Consider the following 15,366-nt stretch of genomic DNA (forward strand, 5'->3'; position numbering starts at 1 on the left):
TTTATTGGAGGTGATCACTGGAGAGAGGAGACAAATTGAGCAGAGAGATAAGTTAGATGTCCCTTTGAACAAGACAAAACATTAGCTAACCTTACATGGAGTTTCTGGAGTGGAAGTTACTTATCACAGTTGTCCCGAATAGTTTGGACCATTATGAAACTCTGCGACCAGTCATTAGATGCGAGTGGCCCCTGAGAGCCGCATGCTATTGGGTGAGGATGCTCTTGTCAGCTGAGGCCAAGCCTGATGGAGCAGACATCTGGGAAGGTGCATCTTTGATGGGAGATCTGAGAGGCATGGTGGCATGGCTCCATGTCTGCCACAAAGAAAATGAGGTCCCATTGTGAAAGTACTCTGCACTTTGAATGTAAGACATTTTTTTGATCTCTCAATAAACATTTGCTATTTTCTTTATTTTATGCCATAATATAATTAGCTAAGCAGTAATGAGTAGGTAGAACATAGAGAATTTTTAGGGCAGTGAAACTATTCTGCATAATACTATACTGATGGATACATGACATTATATATTTCCAAAACCCATATGATTTACAATACCAAGAATGAACTCTAATGTAAACTATGGACTTTAGTGAATAATAAGATATCAATATTGGCTTAGCCATTGTAACAAACGTATCACTCTAATGCAGGATTGATAATGGGGGAGAGTTTGTTTAGGTTTTGAGTGTTTAGGGAGCATTTATTAGTCTGTTCTCACTCTGCTAATAAAGACATACCTGAGACTGGGTTATTTATAAAGGAAAAAAGCTTTAATTGACTCACAGTTTCACATGGCTGGGGAGGCCTCACAATCATGGCAGAAGAGCAAGGGACGTCTTAGCATCAGCAAGAGAGAGTGTGCGCAGGGAAACTCCCCTTTATAAAACCATCAGATCTCATGAGACATATTCACTATCACGAGAAGAGCATGGGAAAGATCCACCCCCATGATTCAATCAGCTCCCAAACAGGTCCCACCCATGGGATGTGGGAACTGTGGGAGCTACAGTTCAAGATGAGATTTGGGTAGGGGCACAGCCAAACTATATCAGAGCATATGGAAACTCTCTGCACTACCTGATCAATTTTGCTATGAGCCTGAAACTGCTCTAAAAATAAAATCTTTCAAAAAATGATTTAAAAATGGCAGGGTATATCTAAATACAACAGACTAAAAACAGCATTGCAATCATGAATTTGATTTGCTAATGTGAGACACAACTTTATGACTGGAAGGGCATGCATTAATTTAGGCATCTTTCTGATTTTGCACATAATGTTCTTTTGAACATCTGTGCAAAGGACAAGTGTATACAACTTAAACATGATCAGACAAACAAAGAAAATATACTAACCCATATATCAACTCTGTGCAAATAAGAACACTTACCTCTATGGTCAGGAGGTTTAGAAGATGGAGCTTCTTCCTGTGGGTAGGAAGCAAGTGTAGCACTTGATAAGCTAGGAAGTCCTGGCAGCTTTATGTAATGGACAAACTCTGCAACCATATAGGACACAGACTAAATCAAATTCACTTGGTGACTTCGGTACTTATATGATGAATCACCCAACACCAGAGCTTCTGTTGTTCTTGGTCTTCTCATACTCAACCTCTATTCAACCTCAGCCAACCACTTTCAGTAGAGTTGAGAGTGACCAGTAGCTGGGCCATTTCTAAATGTTCACTTAAAGAATCCTGCATTGTCGATGAGAATACATAGACACATGGTGGGGGATAATACATAGTGGGGCCTGTTGGAGATTGGAGAGGGGAGGAGGTGGAACACCAAGAAGAACAGCTAATGGACACTAGGCTTACTACCTAGGTGATGAGATAACCTGTGCAGCAAACCATCATGGCACATGTTTACCTATGGAACAAACCTGCACAGGTACTCCTGAACTTAAAAAACAAATTAAAAAAGAGAAGAATCCTGCATTCTCAGTCTCATTTCCTACTCTTCCACCTGGGTTTCTCCAGCTATTCATCAATCTCCAAACCACTCATTCTCTCACTTCTTGCCATCTTTACATTTGCATTGTCTTCCTGTCCCAAGTTGAGAGCTCATGGTTTGGACATAAACCACTCCTGTGAAACCATTTTTAACTTCCTTACTCATTTCTTTGATTATTGTATTCACCTTCCAATGCGGAGCCCACTTAATTATCTTCTTACACCAAACAGCTGAACATTGTAGAAAAAAAACTCTCAAAATCATTTCAATTGACCTTGCTTGGAATTTATGATAAAAAATATCAAATCAGCACTTGGCATGTGCTGGATCTATCTACAATAATAGAGAAAAGACAAAAAGAGAGAGAGGAAGTGAGAGCTGAAGTAAGGAAGAGACAAAGGATAAAAAGAAGAGGAGGAGAAAGAGGAAGAGGGGCAGTTCTTTCTCCCTCCACACTGTAAGCATTGCTCTCTGCTGGCTGAAACACTGGGCCTTTTGTTGCCCTCATCAGAATAACAGATAAGCATGAAGAAGAAAGAACACGTTTTAGATCATGCTGTATTGATTCAATCTAGAAAAGATGATGTACTGTCACTGAAAGGAATAGTAGACCATGAATGACACGTGGTAGATAAAAGCGAATTTATTTGCAACATGCCAAAAGGTTTATTGTTTTGAAATGACTTCCGGAACCACTAACTTGATAGGGAAAACAAATGGCAGCTGTGCCATGCCTAGCACTTGTGTTTCTTTACCTCCTCGGATTTGCTCTTGGATTCGCCAAAGACTCGTCCTATTTTTCACGTTTTGCCATCACCTGTCATATCCCCTGGACAGTTTGCAGAAGCAATAAAACGTAGACTCGGGTCAAGGATTATGAGTCCGGAAAACATTTGTCGAACATATGGCTTAAATTATTTTTTCTGTGTCTGGAAAATTAGTAGGATTCTAACCTACACGGTACACAAAGAATATAGGAGCAAGTATTTCCTGGTAAAGTCACAGGAAACTGTTACTCCAACATCATAAAATTTATTTGTATAATAGGCTGTAGATGTGTTCAGTTATTTAGAAAAGCCTCATATCATGGGACAACTTCTAGATAGTGTGTGCCAGGAAAGTCCTTCAGAACAATGCCTGCAACCAGCCAAGAATACCCGGTACAGATGTGAATATTCAAGAAATATTGAGTGCATTCAGTGAGTCAACCACAAAAACAGAGTTGTCTCTTGTAATGTCATTAATTTAATAATTTATCTATAGGATACTTTGGTCCAAAATCATTTTGTTATCTTACAAAGCATCATAACACTTCACACAAGAGAACATTAGTTGACAATAAATAAGAAGATAAAGCAAAAGAAAATAAAGACAGGAAAATAATCTCTAAAAGTTAAGAAAAAAAGAAGTGTAATTTATGGATTACTAGCAAGTTTTAGATAAAGTTAGCAGCACTTTGAGTATTATTTGAAATTACAAGAATTCATCGTAGATTACTTTTCTGATAATTCTTAAGTTTCTACAAATTTGGTTGTTACATTTTCTGTAATCTATTCTATAGAGATTCATATGAGACTGTTAAAAATAGAGTTGCAGGGGTCATAGCTCATTACGGGAAGGACTCACCTCCGGAATTGTCTCCTACGAAGGTACCTCTGCTCTGATATGGGGAATAGTTTTCTCTTCTTCTGTACGTCTAATTAGAATGCATGATTTTTGCTTTTTTAGGAGGTCACATATTAAAATTATTTTCACCATTAAGTGTGGTCGTAATTTCTGGAAATAGTGACAGTCATCCAACAAATTCTGCTGAAAAGGTTTATGACGACAGCCAGCTGAAGAACATGGGGCTGGATTTTAAAAGCAATGATAAAGGGTCATCATACATAGCTAATAAGATGACTGCAACTGAACATTTCAGAGAAAAATTCCAGAAATTTAAAAATACAAAGCAGCATCATCAGGACACAGGTATTATTTCTGCGGGTCATCCCTTGGAAGGGGGCCTCATGATGCACATGTGCTGCTGTGTTTACCTGAAAACGTCTCTGCCAGGAGGGGCTCTAGATTAAGGAGGAAATAAGGAAGAAGAGCCAGTGAACCCCGGACCAGGAACAAGATGCACAGTGCTGGGAAAATTGATGACATTTAAAGACAGACTACGGATTATATCCTATTATTGCATTAATATTAAGTTCCTGGTTTTTATGAAAAAGTTTGTGGTTATGGATCAGGAGGCAAATCCTTGTTAGAAAATACATACTGCATTATCAGAGGGAATTAGAGACACAGGGTGAGAATGACTTAAAGTTACCCTCAAATGGTTCAGAAATACAACATACATAACGTGTAGCTATGTGTGTGTATATACATATATATATATGTATATGCATCTGTATGTGTGTATATGTGTTTATGTGTGTATAGATATATAGATATATATAATGAGATAGAAAGAGATGTAAACTAATGAAAACAAATATCAAACATTGGTGAATATACATAAAGGATGTTTAGGATTCCTTGTTCTATTCTTGTACCTTTTCTGTAAGTTTGAAATTACATCAAAGTAAAAGTTTTTTTTTTTTTTTTTTTTCTGAGATAGCTTTTGCTCTTGTTGCCCAGGCTGGAATGCAGCAATGAGATCTCGGCTCACTACAACCTCTGTCTCCGGGTTCAAGTGATTCTCTTGCCTCAGCCTCCCAAGTAGCCGGAATTGCAGGCATGTGCCACCACACTCGGCTAATTTTTGTATTTTTAGTAGAGACAGGGTTTCACTATGTTGGTCAGGCTTGTCTTGAACTCCTGACCTCAAGTGATGCACCTGCCTCAACCTCCCAAAGTGCTGGGATTACAGGCCTGAGCCACCACGTCCGACCTCAAAATCAAAGTCTAAAACCACAAATAACAAGAAAAAGTAGTCTTTGTGTGTGAATGTACGTCTATGTGTGTCTATGCATGTAAAACTCATGTATGCATCTAGTTTGATAATGGAAGTCAAACTACTCATCTAGTTTGATAAAGTAAGTCATATACTTGTACATAAAATTGGGACACATAAAAATACTTGCACATAAAATTGGGAAAATAAAAGCAAAATCTATGATCTTAACATTTTATTTCTATCTGGTCACTGTTAGCACAAATTGAGCATCCCAAAGCTGAAAAGCCAAAATCTGAAATGCTCTAAAACCGAACACTTTTTGAGCCTAAATATGACGCTTAAAGGAGTTGCTGCTCATTGAAGTATTTCAGATTTTAGATGTTCAGATTTGGGATGCTTAACTGGAATGATGCAAATATTCATGAATCTGAAAAAAATCTGAACAGCATATCTGCTCCCAAGCATTTTGGATAAGAGACACTCAATCTATACATTAAGTAGTTTCTTCTAGAAATTATATATATGTATATAAGTGTGTATATATGTATATAAGTGTGTATATATGTATATGTGTATACATGTGTATATATGTATATATGTATATATGTGTATACGTGTGTGTGTGTGTGTGTGTATATATATGTATATATATATATATATGTATATGGTTGTTTTGTTTTTGAGATGAGGTCTTGCTCTGGTGCCCAGGCTGGAATGCAGTGACATGATCTTGGATCACTGCAGCCTTGATGTCTCAGACTCAAGCTATCTTTCCATCTCAGCCTCACGAGTAGCTGAAACTACAGGTGCATGCCACCATGCCCAGCTAATTTTCATATTTTCTGTAGAGACAGGTTTTCACTACATTACCCAGGCTGTCTTGAACTCCTGGACTCAAGTGATCTGCCTACCTCGGCCTTCCAAAGTACTAGGATTACAGACCTGAGTCACCACACCTAGCCTAGAATTTTTATAAATTATAGATATCTTAATAATTTAAGATTTTAAAAATTAATTTCATGCCCAGTATTTTTATTTAACATTTTTCTTAAGGTTTTTTTCATGTAGTTAAATATTATGCATAATTCTGTGAGCAGGCAAAGTATTGCTTACTTGGGATCAGCTACATTTAGCAAGCTGCCCTGCTAATGCATGCTCTGGGAGTCAGGGCCATGTGGTAACAGCTCACAGCCTCTGCAGTCTGCTGACCTGTATTCTGAAGCCAACACTTCCTTGCTGTTGCAATGGTTAAATTTATTATGTGTCAGCTTGGCTAGACTATGGTGTCCAGTTGTTTGGTAAAATTCCAGACTAAATGTTGATGCGAAGGTATGTCTTAGATGCAGTTAATATTTTCAATGAGTAGACTCTGAGTAAAGCAGATGGCCCTCCTTAATGTCAGTGAGCCTCAGCCAATGAGTTAAAGGCCTTAGGAGAAAAATACTGTCTGCTCAAGAGGGGATACTGCCTTGGGGTCTCCAGTCTGCGGGTCTGCTCTGCTGATTTTGGACTTGCCAGCACCCACAATCATGTGAGCCAATTTCTTAAAACAAATCTTTCTGTCTGTGTCTCACTGTCTCTCTGTCTCTGCCTTTCTCTTTGTCCGTCTCTTTTCTCTCTATACACACAAACACACGTATACATTATCTATTTATCTATCGTCTATCTCTCTATCTATCATCTATTCTTTTTTTCTGAAGAAACCTGGTTAATACAACTGTGGAATTCAAGTAACTAGTTAAAGATTTTTTGCCTCATTTTTTAATCTATAAAATAGAAATAATGATCCTATTTACCTCACAGAGTTGATATGAGAGCAAGATACATCATGCCTTTAATGTGTTTAGAAAATATCTAACTGACTTCATAGCTCACGGGTGTGAGCTATTATTATTACAGCTATTTTAGTTCTTCATTTCCAGTGTGGAGACTGTATTTATAACATTAGGGTGTGCATCATTGGGCATACATCTCCCTATTTATTTCTGTATTATTTCTTTAAAATATATACCAGGGTCAGTTCCAAATCCCACATGCTGTGGTTTTAACCACCTCTCTGCCGTCTGCCTCATTTCACCACTACTAGCTCTATTGCCATTCCTCAAAATTAGCAATGCACTTCCCCGTAGAAATGTGTTATTTGTGATCATCTCTTCTGTCCAGAAGCAAGGTATTATATAGGTGCATTTACTTTAGTCACATTATAATGGCTGTTTTCTTTTAAGACCATTCTAGATACTGGATGAAACAGAAGACTTATAATTTCCCCATTCGTGGACTTTACTTTTTATGATGATTTTGACTGAGAAATCTGGATTACATTGTCTGGCTTAGCTTGGAAATACAAAGACATACTCAAGTTTTCACAAATAATGGGGTTTGTCGTATGAAGAGAAGCAAGTAACAGGATGTTGTCTGCGAATGGGGTGGCCAGGCCTCAGCGGGCATATGTGGGTGTGTTGCTCAGGCAACCCCGGCCTTTGATTTTTCTACGAGAGGGTTGTCTCTTGTTCTTCATGAACACACTCGAGGATTTGAGGAATCCACATGCCTCCCTTCTCCGGTTGTCTCTGCTTATCCCTGGATCCTCACCTACTTATCATCTGGTCTTTGGCTTACTCACATCTGGACTCTGGGTTCTTCCCTGTGAGGGTGCTCCATCCTCTGCGAGGGTATTCCTTGCCCTGCGAGGGTCCTCCATCTCCTGTGAGGGTGCTCCATTCCCTGCAAGTATGCTCCATGCCCTGCAAAGGTGCTCCATCTCCTGTGACGGTGCTCCATTCCCTGCAAGTATGCTCCATGCCCTGCGAGGGTCCTTCATCTCCTGTGAGGGTGCTTCAACCCCTGCGAGTGTGCTCCATCCCCTGGGGGGGTGCTCTTTCCCCTGTGAGGGTTCTCCATCCCCTGCAAGCGTGATCCATCCCCTGTGAGGGTACTCTGTCTCCTCTGAGGGTGCTCCATCCCCTGTGAGGATGCTCCATCTGCTGTGAGGGTGTTCCATCGCCTGTGAGGGTTCTCCATCTCCTGCGGGAGTGCTCCATCCCCTCTGAAGGTGCTCCATCTCCTGTGAAGGTGCTCCATCCCCTGTGAGGGTGCTCTGTCTCCTGTGAGGGTGCTCCATCCACTGTGAGGATGCTCCATCTCCTGCAACGGTGCTCCATCCCCTGTGAGGGTGCTCCATCCCCTGTGAAGGTGCTCCTTCCCCTGTGAAGGTACTCCATACCTTGTGAGGGTGCTCCATCTCCTGTGAGGATGCTCCATCCCCTCTGAGGGTGCTCCATCTCCTGTGTGGATGCTCCATCCCCTGCGAGGGTGCTCCATCTCCTGCGAGGATGCTCCATCTCCTGTGAAAATGCTCCATCTCCTGCGAGGGTGCTCCATCCCCTGCAAGGGTGCTCCATCCCCTGCAAGGACACTCCATCCCCTGATGCCTCCACTCTGTCCACAGAGAGGCTCCCATGGGGACCGATTGGCAAAGGATACAAAATCTCAGTTTGTCAGAAGGAATAAGTTCAAGAGATCAATATTATACAACATAAAGACTAGGGTCAATAACAATATATCATATTCTTGAAAATAAATGTAAATTTTAAGTATTCTCACAAAAAATAGTGAGTATATGAGGTAATGCATATTTTAATTAGCTCAATTTAGCCATTCTATGTTGAGATATTGTAGGTTAAATTCCAGACCACAGCAATAAAGCAGATATCTCAATATAGAAAGTCACACAATTTTTTTTGGTTTCCCAATGCATATAAAAGTTATGTTTACATTATACTGTACTCTGTTAAGAATGAGATAGCATTATGTTGTTAAAAACAATGTACATATCTGAATTAGAAAATAATTTATTGTTAAAAATATGCTATGGGCTTCTGAGCCTTCAGTGAGTCATAATCAAGTTGCTGGTAGAGAGTCTTGTTTTGATGTTGATGGTTGCTGACTGATTCATGGTGGTGGCGGCTGAAGTTTGAAATGGCTGTGAGAATTTCTAAAAATAAGACAACAATGAAGTTTGCTGCATCAATTGGCTCTTCCTTTTATGAAGGATTTATCTGTTGGGCACAATGCTGTTTGACAACATTTTACCACAGTAGAACTTCTTTCAAAATTTGAGTTGGACCTCTTAAACCCTGCTTTATCAGCAAAGCGTATGTAATATTTTAAATCCTTTGTTGTCATTTCAATGATATTCACAGCATCTTCACCAGAAGTAGGTTTCATCTCAAGAAACTACTTTGTTTGCTCATCCATAAGAAATATGTCCTTATCCATTCACATTTTATTATGAGATTGCAGCAATTCAGTCACATCTTTAGACTCTACTTCTAATTCTAATTCTCTAGCTACCAAATCTGTAGCTCCCTCCTCCACTGAAATCTTGAACTCCTCAAAGTCATCCATAATGGTTGGAATCAACTTCTTCCAAACTCCTGTTAATGTTAATATCTTGACTTCCTCCCATATGAATCATAAATCTTTTTAATGGCCTCTAGAATATTGAATCCATTCAAGAAGGTTTTCAGTTATCTCTGCCAAGATCCATCAGAGGGATCACTAATCTATGGCAGCTACAGTCTTACAAAAGGGATTTCTTTTATAATAAGACTTGAAAGTTGGAATTTCTCCCTGACTCACGGGCTGCGTCATGGAAGTTGTGTTAGCAGGTGTGAAAAGATCTCCTTACACATCTCCATCAGAACTCTTGGGTGACCAGGTGCATTCCCAATGAGCAGTAATATTTCAAAAAGATTTTTTTTCTGAGCATTAGATCCCAAAAGTGGGCTTAAAATATTCAGTAAACCATGCTGTAAACAGATGTGTTATTATCTAGTCTTTGTTGCTCCACTTTTAGAGAACAGGAAGATCAGATTTAGCATAATTCTTCAGGGTTCTAGGAATTTCAGAATGATAAATGAGCACTGGCTTCAACTTGAAGTCACTAGCCTGCATTAGCCAATAATAAGAGAGCAAGCCTGCTATTTGAAGCTTTGAAGCCAGACATTTGCTTCTCCTCTCTAGCTATGAATTCCTATATTGCATCTTATTTTAATAGAAGGCCGTTTCATCTACATTGAAAATCTGTTGTATACTGTAGCCACATTCATCGATGGTCTTAGGCAGATCTTCTGGATAACTTGCTGCAGCTTCTCCATCAGCATTTGCTGCTTCACCTTGCATGTTTATTTTATAGAGATGACTTCTTTCCTTAAATCTCATAAACAAACCTCTGCTAGCTTCAAACTTTTTTTCTGCAGCTTTATGTCTCTCAGTCTTCACAGAATTGTAGAGAGTTAGGGCCATGCTTAAGGGAATGAGGTGGCTGCTTTGATTTTCTATCCAGACTATTACACTTCTCCATGTCACCAATAAGACTGCTTTGCTTTTGTATCTTTTGTGTGTTTACTGAAATAACACTTTAAATTTCCTTCAAAAACTTTTCCTTTGCATTTGCAACTGGGCTATTTGGTACAAGAGACCTAGCTTTCATCACATATCAGCTTTCTACATGCCTTCCTCAACAAACTTACCCATTTCTAGCTTTTGATTTAAAGCAAGAGGCATGCAACTCTTCCTTTCATTTCTACACTCAGAGTCCATTGTATGGTTATTAATTGGCCTGATTTTAATATTGTTGTGCTTCGGGGATAGGGAGGCCTGAGGAAAGGGAGAGAGATGGTGTATTTGTCTATTCTCACACTGCTATAAAGAAATACCTGAGACTGGGTAATTTAGAAAGAAAAGGGTTTTAATGGCTTATGGTTCTGCAGGCTGTACAAGAAGCATGGCTGGGGAGGCCTCAAGCAACTTACAATCATGGTGGAAGGCAAACAGGAAGCTGGCATGTCTTCACATGGTAGAGCAGGAGAGAATGTGAAGAGGGAAGTGCTACATACTTTTAAACAATCAGATCTCCTGAGAACTCACTCACTATTATAAGAATATCAAGGTGAAAATCCGCCCCCACGATCCAATCACCTCCCACCAGGTCCCACCTCCAACACCGGGGATTACAACTCAACATGAGATTTGGGTGGGGACACAGAGCCAAATCATATCAGCTGGAGAACAGTCAGTGAATACAACAGTCCGAACACACACGTTTATGAATTAAGTTTTCTGTTTTATGTGGGCATGGTTCATGATGACCCAAAACAGTTATAATAGTAATATGAAAGACCACTGATCATAGGTCACTATAACAGATTTAACAGTAATAAAAAAGTTCGAAATATTACAAGACACAGAGACAAAAAGTGAGCACATGCTGTTGGAAAAATGGTGTCAATAAACTTGCCAGATGCAGGATTGTCACAGAATTTCAATTTGTAAAAAGTACACAGTCTGTGAGGAGCAATAAAGCAAGTTGCAACACAGCAAAGTATGCCCGCATATAATTTTTATGTGTTAATTAAATCAGTATATTTTTCAAAGAGGACTTCTTGGAGATATTTCACAATATTAAAAGTATAAAAGTTAAAATGCTATGCAATGATGAAGAATCAGCATTTTTCAAACTACTTAATACATTTTTAAAAAGAAATAAAACACTTTAATTGTTATAATGCTTTATAGTATAGTATACACACGAAATATTAGGTTTGCTATGTTTTTATACTCCCATTTGTTTATAATTTATAGTAAGACAAAATTTTAAAGGTCATAGAACAATTCTCGTTATTCCCATCTGTTGTTAAGATTGTTTTCCAGAGATTGTAAAGTTATTTCAATATCATGGAAAGTGAAGACTGCTTGTACTTTGTGTAAGTACCTATCAAAATAACAAGCAATGTACTTTGACTGTATAAGTACCTATAGAAATAATAATAATAAACAATGTTGAGAACATGATTTCAAACCTAATATAGTCTAATGACTTCATGTGCAGGACTAGACCTTAAATTAATTACTTTACTGTTTACTTAGTTGCTGCTTAACAGATTCCAATATTAATCATCATCTTATTACAATTTAACAGATATTACTTCTCATACTTCATGCCCAAAACTGCTTAGGACCTCAGAGCCCTTTAATCCCATTTCATTTTCTCTCACCTTTCATGTTACTGTTGCTATGCATTTTAATTCCATGTTTCTTTAAACTCTAAGCCAAGCTTGTCCAAACCCACTGCCCACCGGGTGCGTGCAACCCAGGACAGCTTTGAACGTAGCCTAACATAAGTTCATGACTTTAGTTGATTGCATCATTTAATCTTCAGAATAATCATATAAGTTATGTTTGTTTCTTTTTTTACTGTATAAGAAAATTGTGGCACAGAGAGTTTAAACTTTTTTACAACCCATAGGTGAGGGAAGCCCTGGAATGAAGCATATTATGATACAAACACAGGGAAGAGAAAGTGGACCAGGACTGGAATTGTACTGGCTGTTTTATGTTTGTTTTTCCTTTTGTTTTCTTTGTTTGGAGGGAAGGGCCACAGTGTTAATTCTTGATTATAGGAGCTTTTGTACATTAGAAAATTTCATATAATGATATGATTATCCCAGAAGTTAAAATCAATAAGTAATTGAATTATAACATTTTAGATGAATATATGCATTTATTTTTCTAATTTTAATTTTATTTTTTTATTTTAATTTTATTTATTTATTTTTGAGACACAGTCTCACTATGTTGCCCAGGCTGGAGTGCAGTGGTGCAATCTCAGCTCACGACAACCTCCACCTCCCGGGTTCAAGCGATTCTCCTGCCTCAGCCTCCCTGGTAGCTGGGATTACAGGCGTGCACCACCATACCCAGCTAATTTTTGTATTTTTAGTAGAGACGGGGTTTCACCATATTGGCCAGGCTGGTTTTGAACTCCTAACCTTGTGATCCGCCCACCTTGGCCTCCCAAAGTGCTGGGATTACAGGCATGAGCCACCGTACCTTGTGCAATTTATGTTAATAAGATTCATCAACTTCATTAGCTTTCGGATACTCTTAATATCCTGAAGAAAAAACTGTGAATAAAAATGATGTTATTTGTTAACAGATTCTACATTCTTATTGAACAGTGCTGGAATAATAAAGTGAGATGACTGATTCCAAATGAGAAAATGAAATTCTTTCAGGTGACCTTTAAAACTAAAACTCTTTGCTAGGAAACATAGTATGGATTAAGTAAAAGCAATACCACTTAGTATAAATCCTTTTGGTTTTTGGTCAATGATTTGATTTACTCTAGAGTCAACAATTTGGTTGTCCATTTTGAACTTAAAAATATATCACTAAACTTTGTTTCAACATTTCACTTATACCTTCAGATGGAATTTAAAGTGAAGGCACTCTCCTGTCGCACATACATTATATTCACCAATCTTTTTACACTGAACTGGAGTGAGAGTCATATATTGTGCCTACATACCAACCTGAAAAAGTAGATTCTATATGCTACATATCCTAAAGAAATGTCCATATTTTAATGTAGTAAGTAAGCCAGATTCTTTGTTACCTGAAACTCAGGCTGTGGACCCCCAACAGCAATATATCATTAATGTGAAAGTATGTAAAATGGAAAGCATGTAAAAAGTCACAAGAAAATATAGAGAAGTGTCTATTAATGCCAAATATGCATATATGTATATGGGGGAATATCTACACTAAATAAGATATCCTAGATAAAGAGTTCGAGTTTTGACTAAGATGGGAAAACATATTCTAGCCAGAAGGACAAATATTTGAAAAGATGCAAAACCTTGATGCATAGCACAGGGACAAGTATGCTTTCCAAATGATATGGACTGGATCCTATAGATTAGTGGTCAGCAAACGTGATTCCCACACCAGCAGCAGCACTTGTGAATATACTCAAAATGCACATTCTCAGGCTTCACCTTAGATCTACTGAATCTGAGAGTCGGGAGGTGGGTCCGCTAATGTGAGTGTTAACAAGCTTTCCATGTGATTTGAGAGTCTCTACCATACAGAGTGAATTTTAAATCAGGCGAGTGATGTGATAGAATCTAAATTGTTGAAAGATAATTCATCAAGGGCAGTGGGGGACTGGGGGTCTAATTGGAGATAGTAATAGTTAGAGATAGGGAACCAATCAAAAATCTATTGCAATGTCTTCTGATACACAGTAGTTACACCATAAAATAAACAAACAAAGAAACAAAAAGCCCACAGGCTTTTTTTTTTAGGATATGGATCACATTCTACTTGTTTTTCTACTGCGTATTTATTTTTCTACTTCATATCAGATGGTGTCTGCTGCAATTTCTGATACACTGTCAGTCTTAATTAATGTTTGTGGAATAAATGCTGAATAGTATAGGTGATATAAGGGAATGCTTTAACCGAGGCAGAAACTAGAAGTGGCTTAGAAGTGTAAGAATTTTGTGATAAGACATATTGGCTTATATGACTAAAATTCTCAATTTGATTCTGGGGTGGGTGAGTTCAGAGGCCGAATAACAACATTTTCAGAGTTCTCCCTGTCTTCTTACTCTGCCATCCTCAATGTTTGGGCTTTTTCTCCCTTCAGTTTGTCCCGTCATTGCTGTAAAATGGCTGTAGCTGGGAAGAAATTCACCCACAGCAACGCACAAAGGACATGAAGAGAGGACTGTCTCCTTCTTGTGTGTTTCCTTCAGCAGCAGCAAAATGTTTCCAGACCCTCACTTCCTCCTTCACTGTCAGAAAAATCTTCTCTTGTTTGCTTTTGACTAGAATTGCACCATATGCTCATTTTTTAAACAACCACAGGCAAATGAGTGGAATTACCAACATAGATTGATGCTAATTAAGATTCACCTTGGTGGCTGGGGTTACTTCCAGCCCTCTTGGAAGCACACGGCTTCTGATACTAACCGAAAGTGGCGGGGGGTGGAAGATCATGTCCATGGGGTAGGAAAGCAAGGGAATTACAGCAATCATGACTTCTTCGAGAGTTGTTGAGAGGATAATGCATGTGAACCCTAGGCAAACATTAATTATTAATAATCAGCCCTTTTGGAGCACCTAAAGTCTACCTTATATAGCATTAAGTGCTTTTAGGGTTGGTTTAAGAGACAGTGCATTATGCAGGAAGAATCACAGGCACATAACCCATTCATACGTATTTTCAAGGTCTGCCTTTGTAGCTAATCAGCATTCTGACTTCCATCACTTAGGAAATCTGTGTTTCTTTTTATTGATGATAATACATCTGCCTTATATCCTTCTCTAGGTCACTGCGTACATAAATTTTCCCTGATAAACAGGAAATTACACTATTGATTGCATTGTCTATTATCAAAGGCCATCAGTCCCAGCTAATAAAGAGGGAGGATTGTAATCTTCTGTGACTATCTATTTAATTCGCGAGTGTTACACACACTCTCTCATTTAATTCTTTCACACAACCCCGGAGGTAGGAGTTATTCTTCCCACTTAACAAATTAGAAGTCTGTGACCCAAAGACTCTAAAGTCCTTGATCTAATTGACCCTAACCTATAGCTTATGAGTTGGGGGAAAGGATTTGCACCCGTGGCCACCGGAACCCAAGCAGATGCTCTCTCCTCCATATATGCTGT

At 38.6% G+C, this 15,366-nt stretch overlaps 1 long non-coding RNA gene across 3 annotated transcripts in view; it reads left to right on the plus strand.

Annotated features, from left to right (window-relative positions):
* The window catches only part of LOC129030750 (uncharacterized), a 60,689-nt gene that overhangs the window by 22,431 nt on the left and 22,892 nt on the right, over nt 1-15,366 (plus strand). Inside the window, exons 3-5 of one of the 3 annotated variants that reach the window (XR_008500743.1) lie at nt 11,545-11,609; nt 12,842-12,920; nt 14,336-14,559. The exons of 1 other annotated variant lie outside the window; for it this stretch is intronic. This is a non-coding gene — a long non-coding RNA (uncharacterized LOC129030750). Of the gene's footprint in view, nt 1-11,544; nt 11,610-12,841; nt 12,921-14,335; nt 14,565-15,366 lie in introns of those variants that run through there. One more of the 3 variants, XR_008500745.1, reaches the window with a different exon arrangement.

This window comes from Pongo pygmaeus, chromosome 12 (genome assembly GCF_028885625.2).
Source record: "Pongo pygmaeus isolate AG05252 chromosome 12, NHGRI_mPonPyg2-v2.0_pri, whole genome shotgun sequence".
NCBI lineage: Eukaryota > Metazoa > Chordata > Mammalia > Primates > Hominidae > Pongo > Pongo pygmaeus.